Source organism: Myxocyprinus asiaticus, chromosome 29 (genome assembly GCF_019703515.2).
Source record: "Myxocyprinus asiaticus isolate MX2 ecotype Aquarium Trade chromosome 29, UBuf_Myxa_2, whole genome shotgun sequence".
NCBI lineage: Eukaryota > Metazoa > Chordata > Actinopteri > Cypriniformes > Catostomidae > Myxocyprinus > Myxocyprinus asiaticus.
Genome location: NC_059372.1, coordinates 3,254,382 through 3,273,972, shown reverse-complemented (window position 1 = coordinate 3,273,972; position 19,591 = coordinate 3,254,382). Strand labels below are relative to the sequence as shown.

The 19,591-nt window shown below is 40.7% G+C and overlaps 1 protein-coding gene across 14 annotated transcripts in view; it reads right to left on the bottom strand.

Moving 5' to 3' along the window:
• Positions 1 to 19,591, bottom strand: part of LOC127419873 (zinc finger protein 501-like) — a 105,048-nt gene that overhangs the window by 34,311 nt on the left and 51,146 nt on the right. For 3 of the 14 annotated variants that reach the window (XM_051661669.1, XM_051661676.1, XM_051661682.1), the window contains exon 1: positions 162 to 231. The exons of 1 other annotated variant lie outside the window; for it this stretch is intronic. The gene's annotated coding sequence lies outside the window, so the exon portion shown is untranslated. 10 more of the 14 variants (XM_051661670.1, XM_051661677.1, XM_051661675.1 and 7 more) reach the window with 9 other exon arrangements.

Below are 19,591 nucleotides of genomic sequence, written 5' to 3'. Positions count from 1 at the left end.
ATACACTATTATCGCCTTCATTGAACTCATTTACAATCAGCCGCTGGATTTAACGAGTTCAGATGTCCGAAATTAAACATTATATTCTTAGATTTCTTTACACATAGAGAGAAAAACAACATGCACAGAAAAATACACATTAAAATAAATAGAAATCTCACAAATTATGTAAAACACGTGCCGAACTGAGCGCTCATACTGTGAGTTGTTGTTGTTCTTCTTCTTCTTCTGAGGTTCAAAGGCGGTTTGGTGCTTTACCGCCACCTACTGGACAGCAGTATAGAGAGCCGAAGGAAGGAAAAAAAAAAAAAATCTATTGCGTTCACGATCTTTTCATTATTCACCATCATGTGTACAATTCTGTAATATAAAACTGTTTCTCTGAGATAATTTTATTTTATTAATTTAATCTAACAATGTGGCATATACCTTTCCTGTCCTGGACCATTTTAAGGAGACTTTGCTTTGTAAGGTTCACTGTAAAGCTCTGTTTACATGGAGCAAACTTCACTCTATATCTTAATAAAAAAATCATGCTCAGCAGTCACCAAAAAAATAGTGATGTTTAAGCTTTGTTGTCATTTGTGGGCAAAACGACAATCCAGCAAACACAGAACGTTCCCCTAACATTAGCATTTGGTTCCCGTTTGGTTTTTTGGGAACCAATTCCTAACGTTCTAGGAACGTTCTCTTTAGGTTCTATTTTTTGTAACCACAAACTAATGTTGCAGGGAGGATTTTGTGAGACAACCTAGAAAAAACCAATACGGAATGTTTTCTAATGGTTATTTTTAGGTTTTATTTTTTATTCACATTTTTTATATCATTTGATTATAATTTTTTATAAATGTTTCAATGAGGTTGATACAACAATGACTGAAATTAGTGCAGGACATCGTTTACATAAATGCAGAAGTAAAGATCACAGTGTATGGGATTTGAATGCATTATAATAAAGAGATGTGAAAAGCAAACATAATATACGTGCTTTACCGTACTCGCTGCACTTGATACATGCACACGCGTTTGATCCGCACGCGCTTTATTCCTCTATATCAGGGGTTCTCAACAGGGGTGGTACTGCCCCCCAGTGGGCGTTGAAAGGATGCCGGGGGTGCTGAGAGCAAATTAGTAGAGAGAGGTGCATTAGGTTACAAATGGGGGGCATTTATCAGTTATGTTAATCAAATCTATTGGCAAGTTCCTGTTTGCATTAAAATGTTTATCTAGACTCCATTATAAGAGTTGGTATGCATTTGTACCGCTGTTCATCTGATTCTGAAGTATCTGGTTTAGCAGCATCAAATAGACAGGCGAAGTCACAACCTCGGCTAATGCACCTGTATGGCTCTGTAGGTGGATACAGCTCAATAGACAGAGCAGCACGAGCACAAAGCATGAGTGTTTTTACTCACAGACCGGTCTCAATTCCCAATTCCCATTACTTAGTAGGTCCTCGTGGTGGCGCGGTTACTCTTCTCAATCCGGGTGGCAGAGGACAAGTCTCAGTTGCCTCTGCTTCTGAGACCGTCAATCCACGCATCTTATCACGTGACTCGTTGTGCATGACACCGCGGAGACTCACAGCATGTGGAGGCTCATGCTACTCTCCGTGATCCACACACAACTTACCACACGCCCCATTGAGAGCGAGAACCCTTAATCGTGACCACGAGGAGGTTACCCCATGTGACTCTACCCTCCCTAGCAACCGGGCCAATTTGGTTGCTTAGGAGACCTGGCTGGAGTCACTCAGCACACCCTGGATTCGAACTCGTGACTCCAAGGGTGGTAGCCAGCGTCAATACTCACTAAGCTACCCAGGACCCCCCTGGTCTCGAGCTCTTAAACGGCAACCTCTGATCATTGCAGTGCTGCAAGAATCAGTGAGAAGCACGACGCAAGAAGCACAAGAAGCGGAAACCATTTGAATTCACCACAGAATTCTATATGACCACCCTTGAATTTACTGTAGTAACACTAACTGCACTTAAGACAGAAATAGACTGATAATAAATATGATATCACTAATTCAGCTCTACTAAATTTTTTTGTTACAACTTTTAAATGTTTATATTTTGTATTTATTGTTTTTACTTGTGTTTAGAGTAGGTTGTTTATGATTATAAAAATGCTATAATTTGTTTTATAGAAATCATGTTACATCTAACCCTGGTAGTGAAGAAGATCCATACTTCCTTGTGTTTATTATGGTCTTGTTACAAATAAAACGGTTTAAATTATAAAAATAAATAAATAAATATATTTAAATTTTCATGGGCAAATGCAAATACACAGTCTTTTTTAGATGAAATAGAAATGCGTAAATGAACTTATGAAAGGAGTTCCAACTCACACTGTTAGAATAATTTAGTCACAAAATTAGGTGTTAACGTTTTACTTTTTATAGATGTTATAGATAACTTTACTTTTGTTGATACCAGTAAATTTACATCTGCATCCAACTCAAAATCAATGCTGTAATGTAGAATGAGCGTTTCAGTGGGACAAAATATGCAATATTATTGGTCTTTTTACGTATTTTTGAAATATGATAACAATACCACTTTTATTATTAGTTTATGTCTTTGCATTTTCAGTTACAGTTGTGCTCAAAAGTTTGCATACCCTTGGAGAATTGGTAATATATGTACCATTTTTAAAGAAAACGTGAGTGAGCAGGCAAAACACATTTCTTTTATTTCTTCTGGGATTCATATTCAACTGTAGGTTATAACAGAATGGCACAATCATAAAACAAAACATGGCAACAAAGAACAAAATGAAATGACCCCTGTTCAAAAGTCTGCATACCCTTAGTTCTTAATACTGTGTATTGCCCTCTTTAGCATCAATGACAGCGTGCAGTCTTTTGTAATAGTTGTCTTTGAGGCCCCAAATTCTTGCAGGTGGTATAGCTGCCCATTCGTCTTGGCAAAATGCCTCCAGGTCATGCAAAGTCTTTGGTTGTCTTGCATGAACCGCACATTTGAGATGTCCCCAGAGTGGCTCAATGATATTAAGGTCAGGAGACTGTGATGGCCACTCCAGAACCTTCACCTTTTTCTGCTGTAACCACTGGAGGGTCAACTTGACCTTGTGCTTAGGCTCATTGTCATGCTGGAAAGTCCAAGGAGCGTCCCATGCGCAGCTTTTGTGCAGAAGAATGCAAATTGTCTGCCAGTATTTTCTGATAACATGCTGCATTCATCTTGCCATCAATTTTCACAAGATTCCCCGTGCCTTTAGAGCTACCCCCCCAAAACATCAGTGAGCCACCACCATGCTTCACAATGGGGATGGTATTCTTTTCACTATAGGCCTTGTTGACCCCTCTCCAAACATAGCGCTTATGGTTGTGACCATAAAGCTCTATTTTGGTCTCGTCACTCCAAATTACAGTGTGCCAGAAGCTGTGAGGTGTGTCAAGGTGTTGTCGGGCATATTGTAACCGGGCTTTTTTGTGGCATTGGCGCAGTAAAGGTTTCTTTCTGGCAGCTCAACGATGCAGCTCATTTTTGTTCAAGTATCGTCATATTGTGCTCCTTGAAACAACCACACCGTCTTTTTCCAGAGCAGCCTGTATTTCTCCTGAGGTTACCGGTGGGTTTTTCTTTGTATCCGGAACAATTCTTCTGGCAGTTGTGGCTGAAATCTTTCTTGGTCTACCTGACCTTGGCTTGGTATCAAGAGATCCCCAAATTTTCCACTTCTTAATAAGTGATTGAACAGTACTGACTGGCATTTTCAAGGCTTTCGATATCTTTTGATATCCTTTTCCATCTTTATAAAAAGTTTCATTACCTTGTTACGCAGGTCTTTTGACAGTTCTTTTCTGCTCCCCATGACTCAGTATCTAGCCTGCTCAGTGCATCCACGTGAGAGCTAACAAACTCATTGACTATTTATACACAGACACTACTTGCAAATTAAAAAGCCACAGGTGTGGGAAATTAACCTTTAATTGCAATTTAAACCTGTGTGTGTCACCTTGTGTGTCTGTAACAAGGCCAAACATTCAAGGGTATGTAAACTTTTGATCAGGGCCATTTGGGTGATTTCTGTTATCATTATGATTTAAAAAGGAGCCAAACAACTATGTGATAATAAATGGCTTCATATGATCACTATACTTAAATAAAAGACAGTTTTTTTTGCATGATCAGTCATATTTTCAAAATCAATGCCAAAATGTCACAATTTCTGCCAGGGGTATGCAAACTTTTGAGTACAACTGTAATAGACCCCAGAAATAGCCCTCCAACTGCTTAAATTTAAGAAACGCAAGGTTTGGTCTCACATTCATGACACGTAAGCCTGCTGCATTTATTAATAAAACTTTAAAATTATGCAGTGCATCGAAGTTGCATTGAGCAAATTAAGCAAATAATACAAATATCGAGTTTTGCTTTCTTTTTTTTTGGTAACACAAATGCTGCGTCTGAAACCGCATATTGTCACAGTATGCACTGTATTTGATGAAGGACACACTTATCTGCCAGCAAAACAGTATGTTCTTTTACGTATGCAAGTAGTATGAATAGATTTCAGACATACTCCAGGTACGTGGGCATTGTCTCGTGACCCCGAATATATGACGTAAGAAAAACAACTGCAAAAACAATCCGCTCAGGTTTTATTAAATAAGCACCATTTAAGCACAGAGAACAATTATCTTGGCATTTATAGCACTTACAGTTGAGAAGAGCCGCCCGACTCACAATTCACCGCCGTTCATTTAAATCCTGCGTTTTGAACATGATGTTGCCTCAGCTCCTGAGGAATTATGGGATCGTAAAGTGTCCAGTCGATCCGCACTTCAGAATCTCACCGGAAATAGTAGGTAATCCGGGTACTTCTTGCTTACTGTTTTACGAATACTGTGGATTCGGACATACTACTCCTTTGGCATACTGTTATATAGGAATGTAACCGAGAAGTTTTTTGATTACTGACTACAAATGAAAAGAAGCAGATGTATCCACTAAACTATACACTTCAGTGGTAAGAAATTAATCAAATGTTAAGGTTACTTCAAGGTTACTTAAAGATTTATTCAATTTTTAAGATGTTAGGGGAATGTTCTCCAAACCTAAAGGGAACGTTCTATTTCCGATAAAAAAAAAAATGTCCTGGCAAACCAAGAGAGAACATTCTGGGAACCAAAAACTAACATTCCCAGAACGTTCTGGTAACCAATTTTTTTTAGCTAGGAATGAACATTTATAAAATACCAATTTTCATGAAACATTGCTGAAGTCATGTCAACACTAAAAAAAACTTAGCCTTGATTTTAGGTTTCATAAAACACTATCTCAACACTAAATATTAATGTGCAGATATTGAAGCAAATTCTTCCAAATAACCAATGACTTCAACACAGTCGAGTGTTTTTAAAACAGAAAATTATTGACAGACATTAAAAATTGTATAAACATTAAATTAACCTTATCTATGCCAACATAAAATTAATTTCTTACCACTGAAGTGAACAGTTTAGTGGAGACATCTCTGCTTCTCTTAATTTGTAGTCATGTAGTCATACATCATGTTCGTTTTGTTCATATGAGTCAAATCTTTAGCAAATCAATATGATATACTTTATATCACACCTATAAGTAATTATTTATTGAAGAAATCGATCAATGAATGTCTGTCGGTTCATCGGAATGACCATTAATTTTTAAATTGTGAAAGAGCATGAATTTCAGTGGAGAAATAAAGCATGTGCAGATCAAACACGTGTGCATACAGTATATCAGATGCAGTGAGTGAGATAGGAAGATAGAAGGCATGAATTATATGAATCTTGTTTGCTTTTCACATCTGTTTATTATAATCCGTTCAAATCCCATACACTGTGATCTTTACTTCTACATTTAATTAAATGCTGTACTGTACATGTCAGTCATTGTTGTCTATCAACGTCTCTGCAATGTTCATGAAAAATAATCAAATATAAAAAATAATGCAAAAAGAAAACAAAACAATAAAAATAACCATTAGAGCAGGGGCGATTCCAGGATTTCCATTTTAGGAGGGCTAAGCCCGCAATGACACTATTAAAAATGCACATTTAATGTATTTAACTCTTTAGCATAGATTGGATTTTGTTTCATGTGTCTACTGCGTTTACATCATTCAAAATTGTCACGGATTAAGGATGAGGCTCAGGACCCAATCGCAGAGTTAAAAAAACTAGAATTTATTAAATACAAAAATAAAGGGAAAAAACTCCCACAAGCTGGGAAAAACAAGCATAACAACCCTGTAGGGTAAAACAGATATCCAGGCTGGGGCAGAGGAAAATGGAAAACAGGACCGACTGGACCGAACAGCGATGGGAAAGTAATCCAAAACTGACAGGGAACAACAAACAAGACTGGAAAAGAGACGAACTGGCACTGGACAGCAAACATGAGGAGACTAAAATAGAGAGAGAAATCAACAGGTTAACAAGACAGGGCAGCTGTGACAAATAAACGAATAATGGGCAAACAAGGAGGTGGGGTATGACGTAAGACAGAGAGATACACGATGATACAGAAACAAAACAAAGCCATGTGCTCTCACAAGACACTCAAATAAGTCAAGACAATAAGGCTCTATACGCCCATGCCAACCGACACACAAGACGAGAGAATGTGTAGCAACGCTAAACAAAGCGATGCCACGCACTCTCACACTAAACAAAACCTGACCGAAAATCACGAGACAAACGCCACACGATGCACACAATAGGTGACAAAACGAAACAGGACACTTGTGTGAGAGTTCGGCCACACACACACCCATCACCTCAGACCGAAGTGACCAAATCTCAGCACAACATGAAGACAGCTCGCGACCTGGGTGCGCAGCGCAAAGCGAGCGCAATGCGCGTCCACGATCGCGAGAGACAGACACAAAGACAAACAGAACATGAGCATGAGTGTCCAGACTCCGACACAGACCGAAACTGGACCAGACAGGGAAGTCAGGATCCAGACACCATGCTCCGAACATGAAACGCAAGACAGCTCGCTACCAAGGCGCACAAAGCAACGCGACACGAGGTGCACCCGTGTTCACGAGAGACAGACATAAACTACTGATGTGAGTGCATGCTGCCAAGTTGACATAAAAGCGATGCAATATCAAACAGACATGGAGCATGACTGCACAAACAATCCAACGTGGTTGGACAACAGCACAGCAAATCTCATTCGTGGTAACAGTACGTTACAGTAAAACCTTGAGTATTATAAGCAATGAGCGGACTCGGCAGTCCGTAAACTGTACAAGCAATAACCTTGATACACAAGAATAACACACTATAATAATCTATCTCTGCTCAGACATAAACCTCTTGAATCGCGTGAGGACGCGGGTAGAATGTGTGTTCGTCTGTCGTTTGACTCCGACTCGGTTCCTCGAACCTCGGGTGATGATGGGAGGCCGTTTCCTCACTCTGTCGGCGGGCAGTACGGCTGCTAATTCTCGGCGGGTTGGCGGAGAAATCAGCGAAATCGACTTGGTTGAAGAGGAAGGAGAAATCTTCATTCTTCACTTCTGCAGGCAAATGGGTGAAGACGTGGATTGCTCGGCGGTCTCCTTCGGATCCGTTAGTGTGCTCGGTGGAACACGGAGAAATCTCAACTCGTCCAGCGAGATGGAGATTGCATGGCCAAAGTTTCAAGTACGCACATTACTTCCTTGGGCAGCAAGGCTATACCTGGGAGTAGCAGAGCTGCATCTAGACATGGCACATACTGTTGCTGGAAGCAATGCCCAGAAAGCTCTCTGAGGTTGTTATACTCCCAATGACATCATGGTTGAGGGATGCGTTCTGTTGTGCGCCTCATCCAATAGGAGTTTAGAGTTCGATTCTTCAGAATTTCACACATAGGTGTAAAATGAGCAAGGCTTCATGGGATCTGTATTTTGTTTTGGACTCCCTTTGTTTGATTTTGGCACGGTTGTTATCAGGCTGTATGTAGGCCTCAGTCAGGCTTTATGACTGTATGTAGGCCTGCCTTTGTCTCATATCTGAGTACCTGAGGTCCAACACATGATACAGATACCTTGAAATCCCAATACAATGCATTGTATTTTATGGGAAAGGTAGTCAGTTGATCTTATCTTGACCCTTAAATTTGCAATCCCACCAACCTCAGAATAACATTTCACTTGACCAGCACATTAGCGCTTAGCCCGCACGATTTCACCAACCCACTTACGTCTAGACTTTGTGCATGCTTACACAAAAATATAAAAACTTCAACCGCGTATTACATATCGCATAACGCTGCACTTAAGTCTTAGCACTCCTAAAATAGGGCCCCTCATCTCTTCATACATTCAGAGGGTGGGACCTACTTTGAATCGGTGACATTGTTTGGATTTACTCCAAGTAACAACTAATATCTTCTGAACCCAACATTTGGATCTGGATCAGTAGGGGATTTCCAAAAATTAGGATGGTAGGGGGAAGAGTCCTGTATGTAACAGCATTCACACAAGCTTATCATATTTGCCATACCTCTCACACTGCCAAATCAAGTTTGTTGTCTTGCAACATTTGGCCAATGTTCCACACACACACACATACGTGATGACAAGACAGTGATGCTGAAGTCTTAAAGGAGCAGTGCATATTTTGCAACCTTTGTGATTGTCCAAATTATGAGACCATTGATCGAGTCATAGGAAGTGATTACAGGCCAATACTGTTCAGTGGCCGGACTGATCGGAGCATCCCTAGTTTCCATTAAAATAATTTAGTCCACATATAACAGAAAAGCCTTCCTACAAAAACTCTGTTTTCTGAATAAGAAAACTTCCTTAAATATCCTTTGTTACTGTCTTAGATGATGCTGCCCTTTTGGGAGAAATTCCATCTTTGGGTTTATCTGAATTTTAAACTATTTACTTGATATCGTTGGACATGCAGATGATTTTTGCTCACTGTGACTACTTGGGCAATGCTTTTTTCTATTTAAAAGAGCACCAGAAAATCCATACCGGTGTGGGGGCTCATGTTTTCTTTGAATGTGGGAAGACCTTTATTACAGCCAGCAGTGTGAAACAGCACCAAATAATTCATACTGGAGAAAAACCATACAAGTTTAAGTAAATTACCTGATTGGCTGAAAGCAGCGGTATGGTTTCTCTCCAGTATGGATTCTTTCATGTGTTTTCAGGTGTTGTGACTGAGTGAAACTCTTTTAACAGTGTGAGCACTTGTATGGTTTTTCTCTAGATATATAAAGCAGAGAGAGTCTTTTTCTACCATTACCTCTGTGAAATCTGCTGGTGGTGAAATATTTACCTTAGCCGTTGATATTAATAATGCTTTTAAAGATTTCTATCTTGATCTTTATAGTTCCACATCTTTGTCCACCGATGAAGATATTAGAAATTTTGTGGAACCATTAGAAAAAAATTCCCTGAGATTCTGAGATAACCTTGGAGGAGCTTGATGATGTAATTAAGGCCTTGCATACAGAAAAGGCTCCGGGGCCAGATGGCTTTGCCACTGAGTTTTTTAGATCTTACGCTACAGAACTGGCTCCACTTTTGTTAGAAGATTATACGGAATCATTAAAGAATGGAAAGCTTCTGCCAACCATGACACAAGCCCGGATCAGTCTGATTCTTAAAAAGGACAAAGATCCAAGCTAGTGTAGGAGTTATGTCTAATTTCTCTGATCCAGTTAGACGTTAAAATTTTGTCAAAAATTGTGGCTAACCGATTAAGAAAAGTTATGACATCTCTGATAACATCAGGCGTCTAATTAATATCATGTGGTCAGTGGCGAATGAGCAGACTCCGGTCACTGCCATCTCACTTTTGATCACAAAGGCGTTTGATATGGTAGAATGGGATTATCTTTTTAAAGATTTTGGAAATATATGGTTTCAGGAATACTTTTATTGGATGGATTAAGTTACTTTATAGACACCCTATAGCATCGGTACAAACAAATTGATTAATTTTAGATTATTACCCAAGAATTTGTATTATTATTATGCATTCGGTCTCAGACACTTGGCTCACTGGTTACTTCCACCTGTGAGGATTTGTACTGAACAGGAAGTTCTTGCCACTATTTTGCCATTGCAAAGCCTTTCTATTAAACTAACCTTTTTTTTCTATCTGTTGAACTTTGTCTTTTTTATGTACTTTGTACATATTCTTGTCTGTGTTGGAATCAATAGAAAATGTTAATGACAAAAAAAAAAAAAAAAACTTTAGCATGTTCCATCCTATTAAGCTTTATTAGTAGACTTGTTCTCATTATTGCCAATTAAAATGACTGTTTCATTCAGTTTAACCAGTGGACCTACTATAAATATTTCATGAAATTTAATCTGATTCCAGAAGGAAAGTCCAAAAATCCGGGCCGGGAGGTACAGGAAGACACATTTGTCTGTCATAGAATTTTTTTTTTTGCCAAATCACCACTTTGATGACAAATTCAATGAGCAAAATTAGATATTCAAAACATCAACAACTTTTATTACTTCAAAAGAAATGCAAATGTTTAAGTATGCAAGGCATAAAAAATAGGACCCAATGAAATAATTATTTCCTAATTCTGCTTTGTTTTCATAAATTCTGTTTTCCGTTTTATTTTTTCTGTATTCCATGTTTAAAAGATGAATTATTATTTTTTATAAAAAAAATTACTAATCAAATGAAATTATTTTATCATATAAAGTGCTTCAATAACATCTTCAGAGCTGAATCTAAAACATTTATTTTTTGTCAACAATCACTGTATAAATTAAAAACTTACAGTACTTTCAGTACAACAGCACACTTGTTTGTGAAATTTGCTAAAAAAAATTATTCCTGATATAATAGTAGTAATAATAATAATATAGCTGCACGCAGCGATGACAAGCCCAAGCACCATGGGTCCATTTCCACCTGGTAGCTTTTGGAAAACAATGCATCTCCCCTATTCTGTGGACTGTTCTGTGTATTTTGAGCCCACCCACACCTTGATCTGTGATTCACAACCAGAGCTCTCATTCAACACAGATCAGACGCACAGTGGCATTACCAAATGTGCATTGGCCATTTGCCTAAATCAATCTGGCCAATAGATCTGTAGTAATGGTTTGACTCTAGCAGCTCATGTAGGCCATAGTGTGAGGTTTCCATGGTTACATAGGCTGGCCTTTCTCAGTTTAGAAAGCGACATCAACCATGCGATAATTTCGAGCGATCCATTATCTTGTATAATTTGTGGCAAAAAATATATGTTTGTTGAAAATGAAAATAGTTGCTGGCTCTCACTGCTAATAGCACTTACACTGTAACCAGTTATTTTAGAAGTTATTATAACATTTCTAATTTTGTAAACGTCTTACATAATGTTGTGCAATAACATGTTGTCACTTCCCATGTGGTCTGAGAGGTGTTTCTAATGTTAGTTTTGTTTAGATCCCAAACTTTATATCTTACTGTCCCAACTTAATGGCTTTTTATGAAAAAAACAAAAAAAACAAAAACAAAAGACGTGTCCTGTCCTTAGAAAAAGCTTTCATATAACTGATCTTTTTGTATTATTGTTCTCAAATTCATATTGTGTTTTTATGCCAATTCCTGCTGAGTTTACTCCGATAATTGTGCAAATGTGGTCTTTTGGGAATCATTCACCAATGGAGCTTGGCTGTCCTCTACTGGATGTTTCTGGTACTGCACCTGATTACATTGCCACTTGACCTAAAATGTATTTATGAGAAGCTGAGAATGGTGTTAGATGAAATGGAAGAAAGGGCATCATCAGAAAGTTGAACAGTGAGTATGTGTCCCCATTCGTCCTGTTGTGGAAGAAAAATGGTGATCTTAGAATCTGTACTGATTTTAGATGGCTAAATGCGAGGACAGTAAAAGACGCCTAACCTCTGCCACACCAGTCTGACGCCCTTGCAGGAAATGCTTTCTTTTCGACAATGGACCTTACCTCTGGCTTCTATAATGTTCCGTTACATGAGGAAGATAAAAAAATATACAGCATTTTTATCACCTTTTGGGCTGTATCAATATAACCAGATGCCACAGGGCCTTTCAAATAGTCCAACTACATTCATGCAAATGATGATATCAATCTGTGGTGATCAAAACTTCACAATCTTGTTCTGTTACCATGTTGACCTCATGTTCTTTGCCCCCAGTGAGCAGCTTGCACTCGAAAGGCTAGAGTTGGTGTTTTCAAGATTCAAAGTTCAATCTTAAGCTTCATCTAAAAAATGCCATTTCCTTAGAAAATCAGTTACATTTCTTAGGTATGGACTTTTACTATTAGCATTTTATAGAAAGCTGTTCAACCTGATTACACAAACAGACACACAGTGCTCCAAAGTAAGAAAAAGGAGGTGCAATGTGATGGTACGTGTGTCAAGGCATCACCATCGTACTGGAATAATGAGTGACAGAAGTCATTTCAGACCTTAAAGCAGGACCTGTTTACAAGTGCAACTCTAGCACACTCAGAATTCAATGACCACTTCATATTAGCTGTGGATGCATCGTTTGATGGATTAGGAGCCATTCTTTCCCAAATCCCCAAAGGTAGTGTGATGGCAAGGCCAGGTAGCTTTTCCCAGCAAAAAACTGTCACGCTCTCAGATGAATTATACTGCTCATACACTGGAATTTCTTGCATTAAATGGGCAACATGTGACAAGATCCATTAAGACAAGTCATTTTTATTTGTATAGTGCTTTTCACAACACACATCGTTTCAAAGCAGCTTTACAGAAAATGACTTAAGATGCATATTGTTCAGGTGGTGTGGGACAGATGATTGGTATAGTTACCACCCAATAGTTGATGAAAGAGGATCAGACCAAGGCCCTCCATAAGAGCTTTTGGCTATGCAGGAGAAAGACAGTACTGTGTGTAGAGCACTCTTTTATGTTCAGAAACATCATTGCCCTAATAAGCGTGAGCATGCTATTTAACCTCGTAGTGTTCCTTAAGCACTGGAACATACTTAGCGTTCAAGATGGCATGCTGTTCAAAATAAAATGAGACTGTCACATGAATAAGAAGCTTTACAATTTCATTGTTCAGAATGCCCTGAAACAAGTGCTTCATGGTTTGCATAATGCGACTGGTCACCAAGGCCAATCCAGTACACTTTAGTTGGCCAGACATAGATTCCTTTGGACAGGCATGGAGCATGATATTGTGAATTATGTACAGACTTGTCAGCGCTGTACTGTAAGGAAGACCCCAGATTCAAAAGACCATGCCCCTCTTGAAAAAATACACACCACCAAGCCAATGGAACTCATTTGCATTGACTTTTGGACAGCTGAGTAAGGAGATAATAGAACAGTAGATGTTCTTGTAGCAACGGACCACTTTACTAAAATGGTTTATGCCTTTCCCTGCAAAAACCAGCCTGCAAAGCAGGTTGCCATTGCTTGTGCAATAGCCTTTTCTGTGTATATGGTTTCCCAAAAAGGGAGCATTCAGACCCATTATGGAACTGGGTTCATGTCAGGTTGTGCTTCAGAATCATAAGGATCATAATCAGATATATTGGCATTTGATTTAAGTTGTACTTAAGTTGTACACATTAAGTTGACCCATTGATGAACTAATCATTTTACTGATACATCATCTAACCAGAGATATTAAACAACAAGTAAACAATGCGAGGAGTGTCAATACTGTTAATACAGGTAACAAAATTCTCATTAATGTATGTTGCCATCCTGCAAAAATAGTAAACCAGTCAACACTTGTAACTCTTTTTGCCAGTTCATCTCTGTTGGGGCTCATGTACTCAGATAAGGAGACAAAGGCAGGCCTACACACAGTCATAAAGCCTGACTGCGGCCTGTAGGAACACTCAAAGCCTGATAACACAAAATGGTGCCAAAATCAAACCAAGGAAGTCCAAAACAGACTGCAGATCCCATTAAGCCTTGCTCACTTTACACCTATGTGTGAAATTCTGAAGGATCGAACTCTCAACTCCTATTGGATGAAACGCACGACAGAACGTTTCCCTCAGCCATGATGTCATCAAGAGTATAAAACCTTGGAGATCCTTCTGGGTGTTGCTTCCAGTGACAGTATGAGCTGTGTCTAGTTGCAGCCCTGCTGCTCCCAGGTGTAGCCTCGTTGCCCAAGGAAGTAAGGTACGTACCTGAACTTTGGCCATACGATCTCCATCTCGCTGAACGAGCCGTGATTTCTCTGTGTTCCACTGAGCACACTAACACAGTTGGACTAAAAATGGTGCCGAGTATGGCTGCTGCGTTGCGAGCTCCGATACAACATGGTAGTGTTTTGTTTGTTTTGTTCACAATTCTTATGTTTTTTGTCTTGGATGTTGTCTGCCTTATTGTCTACGACAGACAAACACTTTTGGACATTGGTTCAGCAATTTCACACCGTAAACCAGACTTCAAATTCCTCAATGCCGACCCGCTGTTTACAAACGCAAGCGGAGCCCTTTGTCTGGGCAGTCTGGATGCGGAAACGTAGGAGGAAAAGGGGAAACAGAGCCGGCGTTCTCATCAGAGTAAGACACTGCACAAATCGACCCCCGCTACGCAGTATTCTACTGGCAAATGTTCAGTCTCTGGATAACAAGCTCTGCAAGCTGGAAGCGCGGATCTCTTTCCAACGAGAGACGAGGGACTGCTGCATTATCTTCCTTACGGAAACTTGGATGTCTGCGGAGATTCCAGACTCAGCCATTGACCCCGCGGGGTTCTCCATGCACCGAGTGGACAGAGCGAAAGACGTCTCAGGTAAAAACAGAGGTGGTGGTGTATGTTTTATGATTAACAAATCCTGGTGTGATCAGAGGAATGTACATTCTATCAAGTCTTTCTGCTCTCCTGATCTGGAATTTCTCATGCTTCTGTGTTGACAATTCTGGCTACTGAGGGAATTCACAGCGGTCTTTATCACTGCTGTGTACATCCCGCCACAAGCCGACACAGACCGGGCACTCAAGGAACTGTATGGGAGTATAAGTGAGCAGGAAACCGCGCACCCTGAGGCCACGTTCATTGTGACCGGGGACTTTAATAAAGCCAGTTTCAAATCAGTCGCACCAAAATACCACCAGCACATTAGTTTCAACACACAAGGGGACCGGGTTTTGGACCATTGCTACTCTCCCTTCCGGGATGGCTACAAATCCCTCCCCCGCCCACCATTTGGCAAATCGGACCACTCTTCCATTCTGCTTCTGCCCGCTTACAGGCAGAAACTGAAACAGGAAGCACCCACCCTCAGAACGATCCAGTGCTGGTCGGAGCAATCAGACTCTACGCTACAGGACTGTTTTGATCACATGGGTTGGGAGATGTTCTGGTCCGCCTCTGATGACGACATTGAGCTTTACGCTGATAGTGTAATGTGTTTCATCAGAAAGTGCATGGAGGACGTCGTTCCGACCAGAACAACACGGATCTATCCGAACCAGAAGCCATGGATAAATAGTGATGTTCGCGCGGCACTTAATGTGCGGACCTCCGCTTTCAATTCCGGGAACGCGGAGGAGCATAAACATGCCAGTTATGCCTTCCGAAAAGCTATCAGAACAGCAAAATGCCAGTACAGGAACAAGATTGAAGGACAGTTTAACACCACCAACTCTAGAAGCATGTGGCAGGGAATTAACATCATCACGGACTTTAAAGGGAATAAAAACTCTCTCCCGGATGAGCTAAATACTTTTTATGCTCGTTTTGAGGGAAATAACACCGCCCTCGCGGAGAGAGCTCTCGCGGCCGAAGCTACAGAGGTTAGTTCACTCTCCGTCTCTGTAGCAGATGTAACCCAATCCTTCTGACGGTTGAATATCCGCAAAGCCGCGGGCCCAGACAGCATTCTGGGCCGCGTTATCAGAGTGTGCGCGAACCAGCTGGCTGGTGTTTTTACGGACATCTTTGTCTGTAGTCCCCACATGCTTTAAAACATCCACCATTGTGCCTGTTCCAAAGCAATCAAAAATAACTTGCTTAAATGACTGGCGCCCTGTTGCTCTGACCCCCATCATCAGCAAATGCTTTGAGAGACTAATCAGAGATTATATCTGCTCTGTGCTGCCTCTCTCTCTAGACCCACTGCAGTTTGCTTACTGCAACAACCACTGATGATGCCATTGCATCTACAATACACACTGCTCTCTCCCACCTGGAAAAAAGAACACTTATGTGAGAATGCTGTTTGTAGACTACAGCTCAGCATTCAACACCATAGTGCCCTCCAAGCTAGATGAGAAACTCTGGGCTCTGGGCTTAAACAGCTCGCTGTGCAGCTGGATCCTGGACTTCCTGTCAAGCAGACGCCAGGTGGTTAGAATAGGCAGCAACATCTCCTCATCACTGACCCTCAACACTGGAGCCCCACAGGGCTGTGTTCTCAGCCCACTCTTGTATTCCTTGTACACACATGATTGTGTGGCAACACATAGCTCCAATGCCATCATTAAGTTTGCTGATGACATGACGGTGGTAGGTCTGATCACTGACAATGATGAAACAGCCTACAGAGAGGAGGTGCACACTCTGACACACTGGTGTCAGGAGCATAACCTCTCCCTCAACGTCAGTAAGACAAAGGAGCTTGTGGTGGACTTCAGAAGAAAAGACAGAGAACACAGTCCCATCACCATCAATGGAGCACCAGTGGAGAGAGTCAGCAGCTTCAAGTTCCTGGGTGTCCACATCACTGAGGAACTCACATGGTCCATCCACACTGAAGTCGTTGTGAAGAAGGCTCATCAGCGCCTCTTCTTCCTGAGATAGCTGAGGAAGTTTGGAATGAACCGCCACATCCTCACACGGTTCTACATCTGCACTGTAGAGAGCATCCTGACTGGCTGCATCTCCGCCTGGTATGGCAATAGCACAGCCCACACCCGCAAAGCACTGCAAAGGGTGGTGAGAACTGCCAGACACATCATCGTAGGTGAGCTTCCCTCCCTCCAGCACATATATACCAGGCAGTGTGTGAAAAAAGCTCGGAGGATCATCAGAGACTCCAGCCACCTGAGCCATGGGCTGTTCTCACTGCTACCATCAGGCAGGCGGTATCGCAGCATCAGGACCCGCACCAGCCGACTCCATGACAGCTTCTTCCCCCAAGCAATCAGACTTTTGAACTCTTGATCTCCCATGATCAAAATACATCAGCACTGCACTTTATTACTCTTACTCTTATATCTCACACCGAACTGTCATAAATTATATTATTATTATATATATTCTCTCTTAACAACTTACTATCAACCGACAGCCTGAATGTCAATACAGTACAATACAACCTACTGTACATTCTATATAAACTACTATATATACTTTTTTATTTATTTATTTTTTTATTGAATAATGTGTATCTATATTGTGTGTATTGTATACTGTACAGTGTATGTTATTATGTGTATATTAGACTTTAAATTGTGTTGTGTTAATTTGATGTTATTGTAAATTGGTATATGTCTCATCACTGTCACGACTGCTATGTTGATCGGAACTGCACCCAAGAATTTCACACACCATTGCACCTGTGTATATGGCTATGTGACAATAAAAGTGATTTGATTTTGAGTGATTTGATTTGATAATGGATCCGAAGGAGACTGCTGAGCAATCCGCGTCTCACCCATTTGCCTGCAGAAGTGAAGAAGATTTCTCTTCCGTCTTCAACCGAGTCGAATTAGCTGATTTCTCTGCTGACCCACCAAGAATCAGCCGTCGTACTGCCCGCCGACAGAGCGAGGAAACGGCCTCCTGTCATCACCCGAGCCTCGAGGAACCGAGTTGGAGTCAAACGTCAGATGAACACACATTCTACCCACGTCCTCACGTGACTCAAGTAAGAGGTTTACGTCTGGGCAGAGATAGATTATTATAGTGTTATTCTTGTGTATCAAGGTTATTGCTTGTACAGTTTACGGACCGCCGAGTACGCTCATTGCTGCTGATAATACTCAAGGTATTACTGTAACTTACTGTTACCACGAATGAGATTTGCTGTGTTGTCATCCAACCACGTTGGGCTGTTGTGCATTTCCGGTATATGCGGGTGAGACTGGCACACTGAGTTTTTCCGTTAAAGAACCAATGACCATGGCGGATGGATTACAAGCAGTTCACCGCGTCTCTGAGTGATAAAACTAACGGTTGCCTTCACCCCCACGATCGCTAAAACCGGTTTTGGTGCCATCACTCTGTTCTCTTTCTCTCTCGTACTAACTGCACACATGACCCCTCACAAACCTACCTGCACACACATTCGGCGAGCAGATAACTTAGCGATAGAGCCCAGCTTTGTCCCTAAGTTATCGTACCAGCGGAGACACGCGTTAAACGGGCAGACGTGATTAACCAGTCTCTCCGCCCACATTCGTGGCCACATTCTCTCGCTGGAAACCTTGCGTGACGTACTCTCCGCGAGAGCCACGACCACCATTTTGTGCCCTCCTTCTCTCCTTACACACACATACACCTCATGTATTATAGGCTTATTTGTTACCATATCTAATAATGTTACTGTTTAGTTTGTATTTGGAAGTCAGACGTTTATTAGATGCATTGTATTGATCATGAATTGATATTACTGCATCAATAAACTTTGTTATACTTTAAAGAGAAGTGTTTGGTATTGTTCTGCATGCACCTGTGTCAAGGGCTGTGTCATGTCATTGCTCGGATTCAAGCCTTCATTGTTTTCATTTTGAATGTCGATGTTCTCCGGACGTCGACTTTCCTAAGAGAACAATCCTATATTGAGACTGCCTTACTATCTGGTTATTAGTCCCTGATTCCAGGGTGGTGCCCCGTGATATTAATCCTTATTAATATTCTATTGATTTTGATAATTGATAGTTATCTTTGATGAATGTTGATTTAAAGAATTAAAAAGTGAATGTTGATTCTAATTAATGTTCTATTGATTTTAATAATTATCTTTGATAATTATTGCTAGTAACCAAACCCGCTCCTGAACGAAGTGCCCAACATCTCTAATTCTTGTCATTGTCATTTTCAATTCCTTGTTGAATCTCATGTCCATCTGCATCATTTTCAGGTAAGTACAGCAAGCTTCTCCCATCATAACACATACTCCTTGTGCCGCTGTCAGCTGACCTAGCACCATGAGATTTTGCATAGTCACCAACCTCAATGCAGTAAGTTCATTTCTCACAGTGTCACGGAGAAACTCACAGGCAGAGAGATGAACTCAATAGCAGGGTTTATTAAACAGTTGAAGTGTTTCAACAATGTAAACGACAGGTGAGATAATCCAAGAACAGATGCGATGATAACAGTTGGTGAGTAAGATCCACACAGGGTTGTGTAACAAAGTACAGATGATCAGTAAACTCACATTAAGTCCTTTGATCCTTTCAGGAAATGTAAACAACACAGGATGATCCAAACACCGGGGATATAACATGGGAATGCACAACATCAAACTAAGATGAGGAGAACATGGAACATAGTAAGTAGCAAACAGGTAAGTATCAACAAACTGGAGAGTCTGTGGTCACAGGTATAACACTGATGAGAACAGACAATCATAGTGAGTGAGAGCGGGGTATATATGCAGTCCTTGATT